The following is a 21,266-nucleotide window of genomic DNA, read 5'->3' as shown; positions in this document are numbered from 1 at the left end:
ATTCTTCGTCATCCGCATCCCAATCATGCTGAACATAGTTCGGCCAGGACTCTCCTAACAGGGAGAGAGACCTTAATGAGTTCAGTATGTCGCCGAAGGGCGAGTGCTGAAAGATATCCGCGGAGGTGAACTCCATGATCGGCGCCCAGTCGGATTCGATAGGCACGGGCGCAGGCGGTTCGGAGTCCGTGGTCGGGGAAGAATCCGGTAGTTCGTCACGGCTCCCGTGAAGGGTAAGGTCGATATTCGGCTCGATCGCCGCTGAGAATACGACCTCCGTGGCGGGGTCTATCCACCCATCCATGGATGGCACAATTGGCTCCGAATTGAGGGTCGGAGCGGTCGCCGGTGCGGTCTCCTGAACACTGTCCGATGGTAGAGCTAAATCATGCTCATCGTGACCGTGCGACACACTCGGTAGGGGCTCGAATTCGTCGAAGATCAAGTCTCCGCGGATGTCGGCCGTGTAGTTCAAGCTTCCAAACCTGACATGGTGGACAGGGGCGTAACTCTCGATCTGTTCCACATGGCCAAGCGAGTTGGCCCGCAGTGTGAAGCCGCCGAATACAAAGATCTGTCCGGGGAGAAAAGTCTCACCCTGGACTGCATCGCTATCAATGATCGAAGGAGCCATCAAGCCTAACGGTGACGACACAGAGGAACTCTCAATGAAAGCACCAATGTTGGTGTCAAAATCGGCGGATCTTGGGTAGGGGGTCCCGAACTGTGCGTCTAAGGCGGATGGTAACAGGAGGCAGGGGACACGATGTTTTACCCAGGTTCGAGCCCTCTTGATGGAGGTAAAACCCTATGTCTTGCTTGATTATTCTTGATAATATGAGTAGTACAAGAGTAGATCTACCATGAGATCGGAGAGGCTAAACCCTAGAAACTAGCCTATGGTATGATTGTATGTTGTCCTACGGACTAAAACCCTCCAGTTTATATAGACACCGAAGGGGGCTAGGGTTACACAAGGTCGGTTACAAAGGAGGAGATATACATATCCGTATTGCCTAGCTTGCCTTCCACGCCAAGTAGAGTCCCATCCGGACACGGGACGAAGTCTTCAATCTTGTATCTTCATAGTCCAATAGTCCGGCCAAAGGATATAATCCGGCTGTCCGGATACCCCCTAATCCAGGACTCCCTCACTGACAATCACTACTTTGATGTAAGGCAAACACATGATACCAGGATGGAATATGTACGAAAAACAGGACGACATGGCATGTTCACAACTGTTTGTGTAAACTAAGCAGGAACCATCCCAACAAATAAGAAGCAATGCAAGCTAGACACCACATGAAAGATGTAACCAATATGACTCTGCCAAGTTAAAAGTGTCCCATCATAAATGGAATTTCAACAAATTAGAAGCAGCGCATGCTATAAATCATATGAAAGATGCAACTAATATCGCACTGCATACACTAAAGGTGTCTTGTCATATTGATTGATGCAGGATACAAAAAAACAATATTTTTATGTAAGGACATGCTTAATAGACAGATGTACTATGTACTAAATACAGGAAGGCATGTCACATTAACAGGTATACTGTATAAGCTAAGCAGAATAGCACATGCAGTTTAACCAGATTGAAAGAATTACAATCTAGACACCATATGCAACATGCAACCACATATCACGCTGCCAAGTTAGAGCAAGCACCTCATTCTTTAAATGAGGAGTAGTCCACTTGCCTGACTGCCTCATCATAAGTGATTGATGAGGGATACACAAGAACATTCATTTGATGTAAGAACATGGTTAATACACAGATGTACTAGTATGTACCAAAAACAGAAAGGCATGTCATATTCAAAGGTATAATGTGTAAGCTAAGCAGATGCAATTTAACCAAATTGGAAGCAATACAAGCTAGACATCTGGCTAGAGTGGTGAGCATGATCATCTAGGACCTGAGAGCCTGGTGGGAGGCGGGCTGCTTCGCCACCATCGCGGCTTTTCAGTTGGCTTCCAGGTGATGCCTGTCTTTGCTGGGCTTGTCACTAGCTCGGCCAGTGCCCTGACTAGCTATTTGTCTTCTGGTGCTCACGGGATGGCGGTTCATGTAAAAAATATCTTTCCTTATCTTAATAAAGACCGACTTCGGCCTTTCGAATACAAGCTAGACACCATATGGAACATGCAACCACATATGACACCACAGAGTTAAAGCAAGCACCTGGGATGGTGGTTCATTGCGAGCGAGGTCATCAACTCCAGAGCTATGTTTATCATCTCCATCTGCTGACACTGCACCCTTTATAGCGCTGTAATGTGTTGTGCTTACCCGCGTAGAAAGCTGGAGAAACTTCTCTCTTTTATTTTCTGCTTCTCCCGAGGCAGGCTCTGAAATACCCTTGCATAAAAACACAATAGTGAGAGTATGGGTGAAGTGTGTGCAGAACTAGTGCACTGTAAAAGTAGCAGATTGTAGGTGGCTGAAAAATAAATGACAGGAGACATATGATAGCTCTACAACATTGCATGGCAAATAAAATTAGATTCTACTCTGTATGATTTTGTAATATATGAGCACAGGAAATGCAGGCACTCCTCCAGCACACCACCACATGTGGTCATATCAAGATAATAGTCGACTAAAAATAAATAGGCCAGTCGATTTTTTTAATGAACCGTCCGATCTATAAGGAACGGGCAGATGGCCTTCGTCTACCTCCCGCCAGTCATTGTTAACGATCTTTCTCGAACCGCCAGCGACCACCAGCCCAAACCCCTGCCTCCTCCGCCCCACCCTCCCATCGACCTCACACCACCGCCGTGCTTGGCAGCGCCCCCAGGCCATCCCTTTAATCTCGGCCAAACTCCAGATTGGGCGCCAGTAGCTCTAGGCCCCACACGCCCCTAAGATAAACACCGATGTGCTGCTTCCCTGGTGTAATAGGCGGACTAGCGCCTGTTACGCCAGGGAATGCTTCCATTAATTGGGAATCAACTGACCAGGAATTGAAATTCAGAGGGGCGACGGACCTCTAGCTAAGGTGAAATAGTATATGAGGAGAAACCGTGTGCATCGCGAGTTACTAGGAACATCTAGTATCAAGAAGAAGCGATCAACTAGTGTCTTCTGTGGGATGAATACCTGTAACGCCCCGAGACCGATGTGCCATGTGTCGTCCAGTTATTCCCTGTTGTTGTGTTGTCATTGCTTGCGTGTCATGCATTGCATATCATGTCATCATGTGCATTGCATTTGCATTCGTGTTCATCTCATGCATTCGAGCATTTCCCCGTTGTCCATTTTGCATTCCGGCGCTCCTATCTCCTCCGGTGGTCCTTTCTACCTTTCTTTCGTGTGTGGGGGTTAAACATTTCCGGATTGGACCGAGACTTGCCAAGCGGCCTTGGTTTACTACCGGTAGACCGCCTGTCAAGTTTCGTGCCATTTGGACTTCGTTTGATGCTCGAACGGTTAACTGAGGGACCGAAAAGGCCTCGTGTGTGTTGCAGCCCAACACCCTTCCAATTTGGCCCAAAACCCACCTAAACCCTCTCCATCATCTAGAGCGTTCGATCACGATCGCGTGGCCGAAAACCGCACCTCATTTGGACTCTCCTAGCTCCTCCTACCTATAAAATGGTCTCCTCCCCGAAAATTCCGGATCCAAAACCACCCTAACCCTAAATTTTCGTCTCTTCCGCCGCCGGATGTGTCCGCTCCCGCCGGACACGCCCCGCGCCGCCGTGCCTGGCCAACCGGGAGCCTCCACCTATCCCCGCCTCCCTCTCTCTCTACCGGCGCCGCCGAGGCCCGCCGCGGCCCGCGGGAGGCCCGCCCGAGGCGCCCTGGGCCCGAGCGCCCCGCGCTCCGTTCGCCGCCCCGCGCCTGGGAGCGCCCGACGAGCCGCTGCCGCCTAGCTCCTTGCTCTGCCGCCCGCCGGTGTCCACCGCCTCGCCGGCGCGGCTCCACGCCGCCTCGTCGTTCGTCGCCGGCCGCCTTGCCCAGCAACTCCCCGCACCGCCCCTCACCAGAGACCGGCCGGATCTGGCGAGGCATGGCCGGATCCGCCTGGTCCCGAGCTCCCCGGCCACCCTCCGGCGCCTTCCCGCTGCCACATCGCCAGAGAAGCCGCTGGCGTCGTCGTTGACCTCGGAACCCTAGATCCGGAGATGGTTATTTCTACTAAGTCCCCGAAATTCCTAGATTCATATGCACATGTTCATCGCATCGTAACTTTGCATCCGTAGCTCCGATTCATGCATATAGCATATCAAAATGTTCGTCTCAGAGAGCACATCATTTCATCTCACTGCATCATTTTCATTTGAATTCATCTTGGTGCCAGAAATTCTGTTGGAAGTAGGCTACTTGAGATAATTGTCAGATCTGCTGCTCCATTTAGATATTTGTCATTTTTGCCATGATTAGTGTGTGCATGATATGCCCCTGTGCTCTACATGAGTTTTGTTATATGTTTTGCCCTCTTTTCAGTGGTGCCATCCATGTATTTTTGTGATGTGTGTGGTAACTAGCACAAGCTTGCGAAGTGGTGCACTTGTTAATGCTGATTTCAGGGACTTAGCATTTCCACTAAGTCCTTGATCTGGTTATCTCATTATGCCATAAGTTCATATTGTTTCCTAGTGATCCGTGCCTCTTTTGAGGATGATCAATAAGGATGATTTGTTAATCTTGTAGTTCTCTATCCATCCATGTCTTTGTTTGCAATTATGGAGCACCCTAGCTTGAGTGAATCGAGCTCTACTTTTGTCATTTCGTGAATCTGGGCAGATTGTCTACTTGTTAGCGATTTTGCCGATGATGTTGTAGTTGATCCGTGCATGCCATGTTATTGTTCTTGCCATGTCTAGCTTGCATAATGTGTATTCTTGATGGGTGTATGCTTAGATTGTCATGACATGTTCTGTAGTGAGTGCATCGAGCTCGTAAACATGCCTACTTGATATCTGTTTTTGCATGCTCCAGTTTTTCACTAAGTCTGAGAACTGATTATGTTTTTGCCATGTTCACATGCTTGCAAATGTATTTTCTGATCCCTTTTGGCTCAAGGTCACTAAGGGACTTTTGTTAAGCTCTTTGGGTAGCTCCGTGCCATGCTTTACTTTGCCATGTTCAGGTCGTGTAGCATATAGTTTTGATGCTCCAAAGAGTGCTATCTGATCTGAAATTCCAGACAAGTGTTAATTTCACTAAGTCTGAAATCTGTTTACCAAATGCATTTTTGCAATGTTTGTTTGAACCTTTTAATGGATGAATTGGCCGTAGCTCAGTGCTAGTCTTTTGTTAAGCTTCATGAATGGATCCCTTCCATGCATTTTTATGCCATGTTTGGGTGCTGTAGCATGTTCATCTCTTTGCATTTAGTCGACTACTTGCTGTAAATTGCAGATCGTTGCCATATTTGTTTTGCTTGCCATTTCCAAACCGTGACTGCGATTCCGGTGTTCTTTATATCGTTTTCAAGAGATTTCATCTCACCTCTCCCGTGGAACACTTGGATTTCCAATTTGAGGCCAGGTTCATTCATCTCTTGTCAAATCATGCATATGCATCGCATACCGCATCCCGCATATCATACCATGTTCATGTGTTGGTTGTTTACTATGTTGTGTGCTTCTTTCCAGTGTTTGCGTCTTCGGGTTGTTTCCGATAACGTTGCCTATGTGAGGACCCATTCATCTATGTTCGTTTGTCTTCTTCATGGAATCGTTCTTCTTCCTTGCGGGATTTCAGGCAAGATGATCATACCCTCGAAATCACTTCTATCTTTGCTTGCTAGTTGCTCACTCTTTTGCTATGCCTATGCTACGATGCCTACCACTTGCTTATCATGCCTCCCATATTGTTGAACCAAGCCCTTGTCCTAGCAAACCGTTGTTTGGCTATGTTACCGCTTTGCTCAGCCCCTCTTATAGCGTTGTTAGTTGCAGGTGAAGATTGAAGTTTGTTCCTTATTGGAACATGGAGATCGTTCCTTGTTGGAACATTGCTTACTTGTTGGGATATCACAATATCTCGTATTTAATTAATGCATCTATATACTTGGTAAAGGGTGGAAGGCTCGGCCTTATGCCTGGTGTTTTGTTCCACTCTTGCCGCCCTAGTTTCCGTCATATCGGTGTTATGTTCCCGGATTTTGCGTTCCTTACGCGGTTGGGTAATAATGGGAACCCCTTGACAGTTCGCCTTGAATAAAACTCCTCCAGCAATGCCCAACATTGGTTTTACCATTCGCCACCTAGCCTTTTCTTTCCCTTGGGTTCTGCAAACTCAAGGGTCATCATTATTTTAACCCCCCCGGGCCAGTGCTCCTCTGAGTGTTGGTCCACCTGTCAGCTGCCGGTGGCCACCAGGGGCAACTCTGGGCTGGCCTACCCGTACCTAGGACAATCTGAGTGTGCCCTGAGAAAGAGATATGTGCAGCTCCTATTGGGATTTGTCAGCACATTCGGGCGGTGTTGCTGGTTTAGTTTTACCTTGTCGAAATGTCTTGTAACCGGGATTCCGAGTCTGATCGGGTCTTCCCGCTAGAAGGTCTATTCCTTTGTTGACCGTGAGAGCTTGTCATGGGCTAAGTTGGGACTCCCCTGCAGGGATTTGAACTTTCGAAAGCCGTGCCCGCGGTTATGGGCAGATGGGAATTTGTTAACGTTCGGTTGTAGAAAACCTGAAGTTGACCTTAATTAAAATGCATCAACCGCGTGTGTAACCGTGATGGTCTCTTTCCGGCGGAGTCCGGGAAGTGAACACGGTGTTGGAGTTGTGCTTGACGTAGGTTGTTTTAGGATCACTTCTTGATCATAGTAGTTTCGACCATGCTTTTGCCTTCTCTTCTCGCTGTCTTTTGCGAACAGGTTAGCCACCATATATGCTAGTCACTTGCTGCAGCTTCACATATTTACCTTGCCTTACCTATAAGCTTAAATAGTCTTGATCGTGAGGGTGCGAGATTGCTGAGTCCCCGAGGCTCATAGATACTTCCAAAACCAGCTTGCAGGTGCCGTTGAACCGTGCAGATGACGCAACCAAGCTCAAGGAGGAGCTCGATGAAGATCTTGTCCTTTGTGTTGTTTCGTTCTAGTTGATTAGTAGTGGAGCCCAGTTGGGGTCGATCGGGGACCTTGTCGCATTTGGGGTTCTTCTTTTATTTTGGTTCCATAGTCGGACCTTGATTGTATTTGGATGATGTAATGCTTTATTCATGTAATTGTGTGAAGTGGCGATTGTTAAGCCAACTATGTATCTCTTTCCCTTATGTATTACATGGGTTGTGTGAAGATTACCTCACTTGCGACATTGCTTTCAATGCGGTTATGCCTCTAAGTCGTGCTTCAACACGTGGGAGATATAGCCGCATCGAGGGCGTTACAAGTTGGTATCAGAGCCATCCCGACCTTAGAAGCCCCATTGATTGATCGTTATTAGCAGCCGAGTTGTGTCTAGAAAAAAATGTTTTGAGTCATTTAGGAATTATATATCGGAGAGTTTAGGAATTCTTTTTACGCCCCAGTCCCTTCATCGCTCTAGTAAGGCATCCTGACGTAGAGTTTTGACTCTTATCTTCTCAAATTTCACTAAAAAAATTTAGGATCACACGGGTATCTTGGAATCGTTCCGATGGTTTTGTGACGAGAACATTGTCTTGGTGCCTCCTGTCAAGGGTTTTGTGGAAGTGTCCCGGGGATTTGAGCTCCGAGGTGTTGTCGTCATAATTTTATCGTTGCAGTTTTGGAATACCTGAGTTTAGTACGCCGACATCGAAAATCTCTTTTATGCAGTTCGTTGGTGAGATAACCTCGACGCCACCCAGTACTGGGGCGGGAGTTTGGGAGTATTGCCATAACTTGTATAACGGATGCTTTTCAAAGGTTGAGATAGACGATTTCCGAAGGTTTCTTGGTTATGTGTTGAAGGATGGATACAGCTGGATGTAGGATTTGCTAGTTTTGGGTGAGATATTATGCTTCCCCTGTATCCCCAACACCTGATTGCATAACCGGAAAAATTTCGGGAGTTTATAAGTGGGAAATCAAGTAGCTCTTAGGATATCTTTCCGACAGATGTATGATATGAAATTGGGGTTCGACGTCTAGTGGTCCGCCTATCCACGGTCGGTTTTACAGTGGTCTCGTTGTGTCTTAAAGAGTCCTTGGCTATGCCGACTCGGGGATGCTTCGTATGTCATGTGCACTGCCTTGTACATGATGGTGCTGTACGATCGAGCCCGTTTAGGCCCCACCACAAAAACTTCGGATGAAATCTCTGTCATATGTTTGTTCTGGCTTATTCTGCAAGTCAATCCTTTGTTTGTTTTGAGTTGTGGTATTCGATTTGCTTCGAAGTCTAATGTTGATACCATACCTTCTCTAAACGGTGTTCTCATACTCCGATGTGAATACCAATCCTCATGATAATCGATATTGTCATGTCAAACCTTTTCAACCGGAGTGTGTCTCTTCAAGTGGATCCGATCACTTCAACATCCGCAAGATCAATTCTAAGTTTCTCAACGGTGTTCGTTTCAACCATTCCAAATTGTCTTTGTTTTTCCCACCCTCCCTCCCTTTATTTTTCTTCAAGGACTTAGATTTCTTAATCGAGTATCCATCTTATGGATGTGAAGTCTCTCCATGTTTTCCGTCAATGTTCTTATCCGGTGATTCTCATGAAGATTCTAATGGAGATTCAAGTTCATCATTCTTCGTTCTTTTTCTTCTCCGGTGGATTCAAGTCAAGTTTTGTTGATCATACATTTTTCCTCGTTTAAATACCTTCTCATTCCGGGGCACCTTGTAATCATCCACTTCTCTCTATTCAATTGTTCCGGAGTACTCAAGATATCTCGAAGATTCGTGTTTCCACTCTGCTTTCATTCAAGATCTCTCGAGGATGTCACCTCATTCAAGCCATTTAATTAAACCGGTGCAATCTCTCTTTTTAAGTAATCGTTCAACGGTGTTTCTTTTGAGTGGGCCCTAACCCACAGGTCTTTTCCCAGGATCTTACCTGACTCTTCCTATTTTCCCGGAGTTTTTCAAATTCGTTTCAAAGATTGACGTAAGAATGATTTATCATCAGTCAAATTTCTTTCCCCAAAATCTTTCAAATTCTTTCCATCGTTGGCTCAACCTTTCTAATTTTCATTCCGGAGTGTCTAAACAATTCATGGTGGTATTTCTCGTCGTAATTCAAAATTTGAAGACCGAAGAAGATTTTCTCTCAGTCCTGCTCCATGCTCTTCAAGATTCGTGATTCTAGCTTGTTGCCATCCTCTCATAATTATTTGCGATTGTGAGATATTCTTTTCACCCATCCGGAGTAATTCAGAGTATTTTCAGTTTGATTCTCCGGAGCCCATCATCTCATAATTATTCATTCCCAGTTTTCAGTTATCATTCTCCAATCATACCGGTGCATCATTCAATATTCTCTAATCAATTCGTGATCTCTTCGTTCTCTTGTATCTAAATTCTCTCAAGCATCCTCGTTCATTTGCAAATTCTTCCCGGTGATTCGTTATCTTTTATTCGTTCTTTTTCAATTCTTACGGTGGTTCGTTCAAGAGTTTTCTCTTCCTTCTTTATCATATCAATTTATTTGTTGTTTCAACCCTTTCGGTGGTTCGTTCAATACCTTCCCAAGTTGGCGCGACATCTATCTTAATCCTTTCTACGAGAATAAGTAGTATGCCAAATCCGTTGATTGTCATCAATTTAATTGGTGAAGGATACGCATAACGTAATTCTTATTTTTGTTCATCGAAGTGATTAATTCCTTATTTAGGAGGCTCATCAAAGTCTCGTTTCGAGATGCTTTATCTATTCTTTTCCTGGAGTTCCAAGTTCTCTCAATTATTTCACCACGGAGATTCATCTAAATCAGTACAAGGTTTCACCTTGTGTTTTCATCTTCTCTTTCTTTTTCGTTGTCCTTTTGTTACCAGAGTTCTTCATGAAGGTTCTACATGTTGGTTCATCAAGGATTTAATTCCTTCTCGAAGTGATCATCAAGATTCTTTTTAGAGGAGTTCAAGCATTCTCCATCTTGCAATCCGGAGTGCAATTCTTCCACGCATATCTTTTGAGGTGGTGTTATGTCATTGTTGATAATTTCCCTTCGTGTTTCATGGAGCACAAGGTTTTCAAGAGTGACATATCTAAATCCATCATTTTCTCTTCGCTCAACACATCCTTTCCAATCCATTAATCTCTTCATTGGAGTTATCTTGGGCTATATTTCACCTAAAGCCTTCCCTAAGGATTGTTGCTAATTATGGTGCTTATAAATGATCCAATTTCTTCATTTATCCTTCCGGTGCGATAGACTTTCTCGTCAAATCGTTCATATCAATCCAAATTTTTTTCCCGTGAGTGGCAGGTTGTCACCTCATATTTTGAGCTGTATTCCATAAGACCATATCAAGCTTATCTTTTCGTTGTTGTGTTTCCAACAACTCCGTTCGACCCTTCTCCTAAGGATACCTTTTCAAGCTCTTTTGTGGCATAAGATGGCATTTTCTTCTCCATTCTTTTATTTCTATTATCTATCTTCTATTCTTTCTTCCGGAGGCCTTGTGATGTTGCTCTTTTAAATCATCATCTCGAACTGTGAAGATCATGTTTTTCTTTTCGTGCTTATCTACTAAACCAGAGTGTCGTTCCCTCTTATCAAATTCTTCCCATTCTGTCAAATTTTGCATCCCTTCTCAACCGGAGTGTTGTCTAAATTGTATCATTCTTATTCCTTCTCAATCTCGTTTTAACGGGAGTGTTGTGACCTTTTGCTCAAGTTCTTTTCGTCTTATCAAGTCTTTCATCTCTTTTCAACCGAAGTTCTACCCGAATCGGCTCTTTCTTTTCCTCTTTCTTAACAGAGTGTCTTCAACTTCGTTCATCGCCGTTTATTCTATTCTTGAAAATGACTTAACCTTTTCAAGGTTCGTTGGTCTCGCTCGTTTGTCAAAGAAGCAACTTAGTTTTACCGTTTCTCTTCCTTTTCCGTTGTCCCTCCGGTGCCATTCTAGATCTCGGGACGAGATCCTCTCGTAGTGGTGGAGTGTTGTAACGCCCCAAGACCGATGTGCCAGGTGTCATCCAGTTATTCGCTGTTGTTGTGTTGTCATTGCTTGCGTGTCATGCATTGCATATCATGTCATCCTGTGCATTGCATTTGCATTCGTGTTCATCTCATGCATTCGAGCATTTTCCCCGTTGTCCGTTTTGCATTCCGGCGCTCCTATCTCCTCCGGTGGTCCTTTCTACCTTTCTTTCGTGTGTGGGGGTTAAACATTTCCGGATTGGACCGAGACTTGCCAGGCGGCCTTGGTTTACTACCGGTAGACCGCCTGTCAAGTTTCGTGCCATTTGGACTTCGTTTGATGCTCCAACGGTTAACCGAGGGACCGAAAAGGCCTCGTGTGTGTTGCAGCCCAACACCCTTCCAATTTGGCCCAAAACCCACCTAAACCCTCTCCATCATATAGAGCGTTCGATCATGATCGCGTGGCCGAAAACCGCACCTCATTTGGACTCTCCTAGCTCCTCCTACCTATAAAATGGTCTCCTCCCCGAAAATTTCGGATCCAAAACCACCCTAACCCTAAATTTTCGTCTCTTCCGCTGCCGGACTTGTCCGCTCTCGCCGGACACGCCCCGCGCCGCCGCGCCTGGCCAACCGGGAGCCGCCACCTGTCCCCGCCTCCCTCTCTCTCTAACGGCGCCGCCGAGGCCCGCCGCAGCCCGCGGGAGGCCCGCCCGAGGCGCCCAGGGCCCGAGCGCCCCGCGCTCCGTTTGCCGCCCCGCGCGTGGGAGCGCCCGACGAGCTGCCGCCGCATCGCGCCTTGCTCCGCCGCCCGCCGGCGTCCGCCGCCTCGCCGGCGCGGCTCCGCGCCGCCTCGTCGTTCGTCGCCGGCCGCCTTGCCCCGTGACTCCCCGCACCGGAGACCGGCCGGATCTGGCGAGGCATGGCCGGATCCGCCCGGCCCCGAGCTCCCCGGCCACCCTCCGGCGCCGTCCCGCCACCACATCGCCGGAGAAGTCGCTAGCGTCGTCGTTGACCTCGGAACCCTAGATCCAGAGATGGTTATTTCTACTAAGTCCCCGAAATTCCCAGATTCATATGCACATGTTCATCTCATCGTAACTTTGCATCTGTAGAACCAATTCATGCATATAGCATATCAAAATGTTTGCCTCGGAGAGCACATCATTTCATCTCATTGCATCATTTTCATTTGAGTTCATCTTGGTGTCCAAAATGCTGTTGGAAGTAGGCTACTTGAGATAATTGTCAGATCTGCTGCTCCATTTAGATATTTGTCATTTTTGCCATGATTAGTGTGTGCATGATATGCCCCTGTGCTCTACATGAGTTTTGTTATATGTTTTGCCATCTCTCCAGTGGTGCCATCCATGTATTTTTGTGATGTGTGTGGTGACTAGCACAAGCTTGCGAAGTGGTGCACTTGTTAATGCTGATTTCAGGGACTTAGCATTTCCACTAAGTCCTTGATCTGGTTATCTCATTATGCCATATGTTCATATTGTTTCCTAGTGATTTGTGCCTCTTTTGAGGATGATTAGTAAGGATGATTTGTTAATCTTGTAGTTTTCTATCTATCCATGTCTTTGTTTGCAATTATGGAGCACCCTAGCTTGAGTGAATCGAGCTCTACTTTTGTCATTTCGTGAATCTGGGCAGATTGTCTACTTGTTAGAGATTTTGCCGATGATGTTGTAGTTGATCCGTGCATGCCATGTTATTGTTCTTGCCATGTATAGCTTGCATAATGTGTGTTCTTGATGGGTGTATGCTTAGATTGTCATGACATGCTCTGTAGTGAGTGCATCGAGCTCGTAAACATGCCTACTTGATATCTGTTTTTGCATGCTCCAGTTTTTCACTAAGTCTGAGAACTGATTATGTTTTTGCCATGTTCACATGCTTGCAAATGTATTTTCTGATCCCTTTTGGCTCAAGGTCACTAAGGTACTTTTGTTAAGCTCTTTGGGTAGCTCCGTGCCATGCTTTACTTTGCCATGTTCAGGTCGTGTAGCATATAGTTTTGATGCTCCAAAGAGTGCTATCTGATCTGAAATTCCAGACAAGTGTTAATTTCACTAAGTCTGAAATCTGTTTACCAGATGCATTTTTGCCATGTTTGTTTGAACCTGTTAATGGATGAATTGGCCGTAGCTCAGTGCTAGTCTTTTGTTAAGCTTCATGAATGGATCCCTTCCATGCATTTTGATGCCATTTTTGGGTGTTGTAGCATGTTCATCTCTTTGCATTTAGTTGACTACTTGCTGTAAATTGCAGACCGTTGCCATATTTGTTTTGCTTGCCATTTCCAAACCGTGACTCTGATTCCGGTGTTCTTTATATCGTTTTCAAGCGATTTCATCTCACCTCTCCCATGGCACACTTGGATTTCTAAGTTGAGGCCAGGTTCATTCATCTCTTGTCAAATCATGCATATGCATCGCATCCCGCATCCCGCATATCATACCATGTTCATGTGTTGGTTGTTTACTATGTTGTGTGCTACTTTCCAGTGTTTGCGTCTTCGGGTTGTTTCCGATAACGTCGCCTTTGTGAGGACCCGTTCGTCTATGTCCGTTTGTCTTCTTCATGGACTCGTTCTTCTTCCTTGCGGGATTTCAGGCAAGATGATCATACCCTCGAAATCACTTTTATCTTTGCTTGCTAGTTGCTCGCTCTTTTGCTATGCCTATGCTACGATGCCTACCACTTGCTTATCATGCCTCTCATATTGTTGAACCAAGCCTCTAACCCACCTTGTCCTAGCAAACCATTGTTTGGCTATGTTACCGCTTTGCTCAGCCCCTCTTATAGCGTTGTTAGTTGCAGGTGAAGATTGAAGTTTGTTCCTTATTGGAACATGGAGATCGTTCCTTGTTGGAACATTGCTTACTTGTTGGGATATCACAATATCTCGTATTTAATTAATGCATCTATATACTTGGTAAAGGGTGGAAGGCTCGGCCTTATGCCAGGTGTTTTGTTCCACTCTTGCCGCCCTAGTTTCCGTCATATCGGTGTTATGTTCCCGGATTTTGCGTTCCTTATGCGGTTGGGTAATAATGGGAACCCCTCGACAGTTCGCCTTGAATAAAACTCCTCCAGCAATGCCCAACATTGGTTTTACCATTCGCCACCTAGCCTTTTCTTTCCCTTGGGTTCTGCAGACTCAAGGGTCATCATTATTTTAACCCCCCCGGGCCAGTGCTCCTCTGAGTGTTGGTCCACCTGTCAGCTGCCGGTGGCCACCAGGGGCAACTCTGGGCTGGCCTACCCGTACCTAGGACATTCTGAGTGTGCCCTGAGAAAGAGATATGTGCAGCTCCTATCGGGATTTGTCAGCACATTCGGGCGGTGTTGCTGGTTTAGTTTTACCTTGTCGAAATGTCTTGTAACCGGGATTCCGAGTCTGATCGGGTCTTCCCGCTAGAAGGTCTATTCCTTTGTTGATCGTGAGAGCTTGTCATGGGCTAAGTTGGGACTCCCCTGCAGGGATTTGAACTTTCGAAAGCCGTGCCCGCGGTTATGGGTAGATGGGAATTTGTTAACGTTCGGTTGTAGAAAACCTGAAGTTGACCTTAATTAAAATGCATCAACCGCGTGTGTAACCGTGATGGTCTCTTTCCGGCGGAGTCCGGGAAGTGAACACGGTGTTGGAGTTATGCTTGACGTAGGTTGTTTTAGGATCACTTCTTGATCATAGTAGTTTCGACCATGCTTTTGCCTTATCTTCTCGCTGTCTTTTGCGAACAGGTTAGCCACCATATATGCTAGTCGCTTGCTGCAGCTTCACATATTTACCTTGCCTTACCTATAAGCTTAAATAGTCTTGATCGCGAGGGTGCGAGATTGCTGAGTCCCCGAGGCTCACAGATACTTCCAAAACCAGCTTGCAGGTGCCGTTGAACCGTGCAGATGACGCAACCAAGCTCAAGGAGGAGCTCGATGAAGATCTTGTCCTTTGTGTTTTTTCGTTCTAGTTGATTAGTAGTGGAGCCCAGTTGGGGTCGATCGGGGACCTTGTCGCATTTGGGGTTCTTCTTTTATTTTGGTTCCGTAGTCGGACCTTGATTGTATTTGTATGATGCAATGCTTTATTCATGTAATTGTGTGAAGTGGTGATTGTAAGCCAACTATGTTTCTCTTTCCCTTATGTATTACATGGGTTGTGTGAAGATTACCTCACTTGCGACATTGCTTTCAATGCGGTTATGGCTCTAAGTCGTGCTTCAACACGTGGGAGATATAGCCGCATCGAGGGCGTTACAATACCGTGCAAGCAGACACGTAAGATTTGCATGAATAAGGGAAGAGGAGTACCCTTATCAGTTGCCAGTGTGGTCTCCTCCATATGTCACGGCGATCTTCTTTTTTCTCCCGGGGGAACTGATGTTTTGGAGAACCATGGATCCTTGGACAAACCCATGGCCAAATTGTTGACTGTGTTGCCATGGCCATATATCAGCGGAGGGGAAGCAGATTCGAGGCGGCGAAGGATGGCATAGCAGGAACAACTCCGATGCGGTGGAGGGTGGCGAAGTTGGAGCGACAACGGTGAGGCGCAGGACGGAGGGTTGAACTGGCCCGGGTACGGACGGCTCGGCCTCGGCTACAACTACTAGCCGTGGAGGGCGTTGCAGTTAAGATTGCGGTGGACGATGACGTTGGGGTATCGGCTCCCGCGTGATGGAGGAGGCCGACGGTTGATGGGTGGGATGGGGTGGCGGACGAAGGACGCCGGGGTTTCGTGGCTGGTGGAGAGGTAGATTTTGCGCCCACGGAGTACGAATGGGGAATAGGACGGGTGGGCAGGGGGAGGGGGGAGAACCATGTTTCGGTCTGGGACACGCTTGTTTTTGGCTTTTTTGAACAGAAGATGGGCCGCGCTTGTTTGAAATTTGGGGAAAGTACAAACTTTGCACCCCTCTTAAATTTCGGACCTACTGCGGGTCGGGGGTAGGATGGTAATCCCAGGTGTCCCAAATAGTGGGCGGGAGCGATTTCGGCCGCGCGCATGTGTGCTTAGGCGGCCATTGTGTATGAATGTTTTTCGGAGGTGGTTGCGTGGCGTCTAGATGAAGCTACAAACCTACCCCGGTTTAGACCTTTGGACGTCGGGCAAGTAGGTTTCATGGGTCGGAGTTATTAGAAAAGTAATTTCCTTGTACTATCAAACATTGGTCTCACGCGGTTTCGGGCGAGTAGAGGCTCTTTTGGCACTTCGTTTGAAATTTTGAAATACAAGCATTCACGTTTAGAGTAGTCTTGAACTTTGAGGATTGACCTAAATAGACAACGTTAAATTTGACCTTGTATGTTTGAAAAGCTCATTAAATTATCCGCTTCTTTTTGAAATTTTGACACTTGAAAATGCTATAACTACAATTATTTTGGAATGGAGGAGCTAAATTTGAATCTATTTTGTACACGACTACATATGCTATCATGTACAAAATCAGAGCAAAGATTGGTGCCCCCATAATTTAGGTATGATTTACAAATGCCATGATATCAAATTCAAATAATTGAATGGACTTCATGTTGAATTCGATTTTTTTAAACCACCTTAAGTTGAATTCAAATGTATGCTAGTTCATAGGTAGCTATTTATAATGTTCATTGTGTAACTTTCATATGTATAATGTGCTTTACACACAAAACATGAACTATACTCATGTTTATATTCGATTGCTAAAGCGATGCATTGTCTGGAGTTCAAAATACTAACTATGTGGGTCAATTGTGTCGAATAATAACATAGACACGCTCAAATTCGACAGAATCTAGATGTCTGATGGATCAATGACCGTTCCTTACGCGAACTGCAAATATCATGATCCCATCCTAATATTTGGATACAAATTATATCTTTAATCAATGTGTACAACAGTCTTTTACGTGTAGTTTCACTCTCCATCGGTGATCTCTCACACATGCTCACACACTCTCTCCCGAGGTGTCTTTCTCGCACACATGCTCTTGATATAACCCTCCCTCCCTCTCGTAACCATTTATGACTGTTTTCACTAACCTTTATCACAAGCACTCTTCCTCTCGCAAGCATACACACGCACAATCCCCATCAACCCTTTATATATACATAGACCTGCCTACGTGTCTCCTGTACGCACATTATCTTTAGGCCTGTCTCTCACGCATTGTCTCACACCTCTCTTCCTAATCGATGAATATGATTCTAGTAGAGCATTCTGTAGGATGCCCCTTAAAGTTAGGTTGGATGAATAGTAATATCAGAGATAAAGGGGTTACCTTAGTCCGAGAACCTAGGATTACAAATCCTAGCCGGCTTTGTCAGTGGACACAGAGTCCTTCACAATTATGCTATCTTTGTCTTTTACGACTAGTCATCCATGGGTCTCCCTAAATGCGTCACGGGCCGACCAATGTGGCGTAGGACAGAACCGAACGAAGGGCCTCACCTCGACCCACTGGACCTCACGCAGTGACACACCCTCTCCCCCCACGTCTCGTTATCTTCTCACACCCACACATACCAACACAGACGCCACACACAAAAAATATATTCTCCTGGTGCCTCTATCCACTCCCCCCTTGCATATACACACTCAATGGAATCTCTCGCCGTGACGTCATATTCGTCTCTCTCTAGACCACTCTCATCTCTCGTGCTATCTCTCCCACGCCCCCGCTGGCCCCTCTATCCATGCCTCTCTCGAATACGTAATACACACACATACCTCTCTAGGCACTGCCAAATGCATCAACTACACATTCACACATGTTACATCATGTACCCCATTGATCTAAAAAGCCCTCTCTTCACGTTTATTTCACATACAACATTCCTTTTGAATAAAGTGTGGCCAAAAAATTATTTTCAAATTTCTACATATATACAACATTACAAAGTTATATGGAGGAGTACGAACGCTAATTTGCATTGCATGGTGCCCACAATGATATTTATTCCGCACTGTGAATTTGTATATTTTTATACTACTAGCACATATGCCCGTGCGTTGCAACGGGAGAGATAATTAACGTGTCCACCACAACAACACGACATAACAATATTCGAATGGTGCCACCCAATGGCGGCAGCAAGACAAACGCTACCAGAAATGCCTATAAGACGTACATTAAAAACCATCACATATGATATTTTTCGTACGATTTTTGTACAACTACTTTGTTGTTTAAAAGGCCTCATTTCAAATCCTACACACCAAGGCATTATTCGGAAGTTGTATCAATTTTTTGGAATGCGCACGGAGTCATGAAGAAAACTTGCTAAATGTGTTTTAGCCCATCTCACCTCCCAAATCGACTCTCATGTCGTGCCCTCCTACCTCGTATTTTTCCATTGTGTTATTAGTCCATATGGTTGTGTCATTGCTATCTGTCCTGCAGGAATCTATGCCGTGACCCCTCACCTCATTGGATATTTAATTCCTGGTATTAATTTCTCTTTCCTTTTATGCCCACCGGATGAATGAGGCACACACTTCATCCTTTTTGTTCTTATTTTTGAGGCGCCTTGTTTGTCTTCAAGACAACTCGTGCATGCATATAAATCTGTAAAATTTGGTATAAAAGCCAAGGTGGTCCTATTTAATCAGGTAGCGAACCGATTGATCACATTTTCTCTCTTGCGAAGCAGGCCCAGTTTGAGTCGGCACACGTTTTTTAAGGCAGACCTGCCATCAATTAGTACGGTGTATCAGGTAAAAATATCATCAACCCCCCAAAACATAAAAATGTCATCATATCAAGTTTCCTCACTTTCTCAAAAGAAAAAAAAATCAAGTTCCTTCACATGGCAATTCAAAATAGCAAGTTTGTGCATATGAATCGCGTCAAGAAAAAAGGTTTCTACACATGCATGATTTTTTGTAAGAATCTGCATGTACACGTAATTTTAAGGATCCTACATGTAGACATTGTTTTGCCTCACACACGCATTGAGGACCTAGCCTACATAACTTTGTCAAAAGTAATGTATAAATAGAAAAGAACCTGTGACAATTTAGAGGAGACAACTGGATAAGTTGATGGAGAAGATTTGTCTGTTTGTATGAGGTTGCAAGTTCGACATGTGCGCGAGCAGCAATTCTTTTTGGTTTGCTAGAGGTTGATCCAGCAGCAGCTCAGACATGGGCCAGCTGGCTGGCCGTGTCGCTTAGTTTTTTCGTTCTTTTTCACGTACATCTTAGTTTCCAACTAAAACATAGCATACATAGGTTGATCAAACAACAGTTCAGACATGGGCCGGCCGGCTGGCCGTTTCGTTTAGTTTTTTTTCCTTTTTTTCACGTACATCTCAGTTTCCAACTAAAACATAGCATATGTAAAAATATCTAAAACGAGACGAAACAAAGCAGGACCAAACCAAGAATACCTATCCCCTTTAATAGTAGGTATAGATTACTAACTTAGATCTGTAGCTCGGGTTAATTATCCAAAACTTCAGGGGGCTTTGTGTAAAAAGGCCGCGACAGTGAATCGGGAGACTCAATCCGTGCTTTATTATTAGGGAGATATATATGAAGTTAGTCATAATAAAGAGAAACGAAGAGCATCTCTCTCTCCATCGCATACCCCCCCTCTACGCCCCTTTCACATACGCACACAAATATCTCCAAGTGCTCTAAAAGTAAGCCCCCAGCACATTCACGCATGTTTCATCTTTCTCTCGTGATATGTACATTGACGATCATTGTATTTGAAGCGAAAGCACGGTACATACACTAGACTTCAGAATCCACTCGTTACAGTCACCATTTACGTTTTGTGCTTATTATACAGTCACGGGCTCACCGTACAACTCTGTATTTGCTCTAGACACGACTAGTTGACCAGTTAAACGCTCCATGTGGCACCTCTAGTGTTGCATCACATTATCTCACTACCATCGGGCCCACCTGTCGGCTTGTATCTACTCTACATCTACACTCTTATAAAAAATAGAGTGGGTGATGATGGTGTGCCTGCCATCCTACAATATAGGCCGTCCGATTTATATCTGACGGATAGGAAAGAAACTATGGCAATTTTACAAAAAGGTACCCACACACCTCTCCACATTTGCAAATAAGGTCTCCCCTCGTCCATCCTTTTCTCTCACAAGATGAAGTAGTCATACAAATGCATCTTGATGTTACGTGCAACGCACGGGCATCTTGCTAGTAAGAATGAAAACAGACGACAAACAAATATTGGACGGTGGTTCGAAGTCATGATCGCGGGCACAACGAACAAGGTGGCCTTGTATTGGTATGCTGAGCCGTCTGTTTTAACACATAGGAGCTGGTGTTGTGATTATACACACAAGCATGCATGCACACGAACTGCATGCACGCAACATTCAAACGAACACATGCACCCACGCACGCACGCAACACTCACACGTACACACGCAGCCACGCATGCATGCAGCACTCACACGCACACACACACGCATGCATGCACACAACAGTACACCACACGACCAACACACACTCTCACGCTCAAGTGCTCAACCTACACGTGCATGCGCACACATCAGGCCCTGACAGACACATACGCAACTAGGTGATTCCCGCGCACGGATTGGAGTCTTGTTGCGCCTGCGTAAATTTGTGTTTATCCGACCTTTTCACTATGCGAATTGACATGTGGGACCCACAAGGAACAAGGTAAATTTAACTAGTCAACATGGTGCCACACAGACTATTTGGCCGGTCAATAGAGTGCAATCCGATGCTGAACCGTGAGCAGGTGACCGTATAATCACCGCAAAACGTATATAGTGACCGTAATCAGCTTATTTTGAAGTTCGGTGAACGTATTACGCTTTTCTCTATGTAGGCCCTCCAAAACTAGATCTCTACACGTTCTCGCATGTTACATCTAACAACTATGTAATACAACACTACTACTACACTCTAACACAATAAATCAAATGTGTTTTTAGTTTTACTAGATATCATATTGTTACTTAATTATTCAGTTTGCATACATTAAAATTGCCTTTGAAATGTATGGCCAGTATCATATACCGCGCGGGAAAAATCCCGCCCTTTCCTGTTTAATCGGGTTTGTATCGATGGATCGTGCGAAACAGCAAAACTATAGTACTATACGATACAAGTGACAGTTCACTGGGCCGTCGTGTCGTGTAGTCTTCCGTTGTAAGAGTAGAGCACTCGCTTTCATAAATCTTCTAGTCCATTTCGCCGACATGTCGGACATCAAGCTACCGGGTCCATGTGCC

This window comes from Triticum urartu, chromosome 2A, assembly GCF_056163025.1.
Source record: "Triticum urartu cultivar PI428250 chromosome 2A, HENAU_Tu73, whole genome shotgun sequence".
In the NCBI taxonomy this organism is placed as follows: domain Eukaryota; kingdom Viridiplantae; phylum Streptophyta; class Magnoliopsida; order Poales; family Poaceae; genus Triticum; species Triticum urartu.
Note: the sequence above shows the minus strand (reverse complement) of the source record.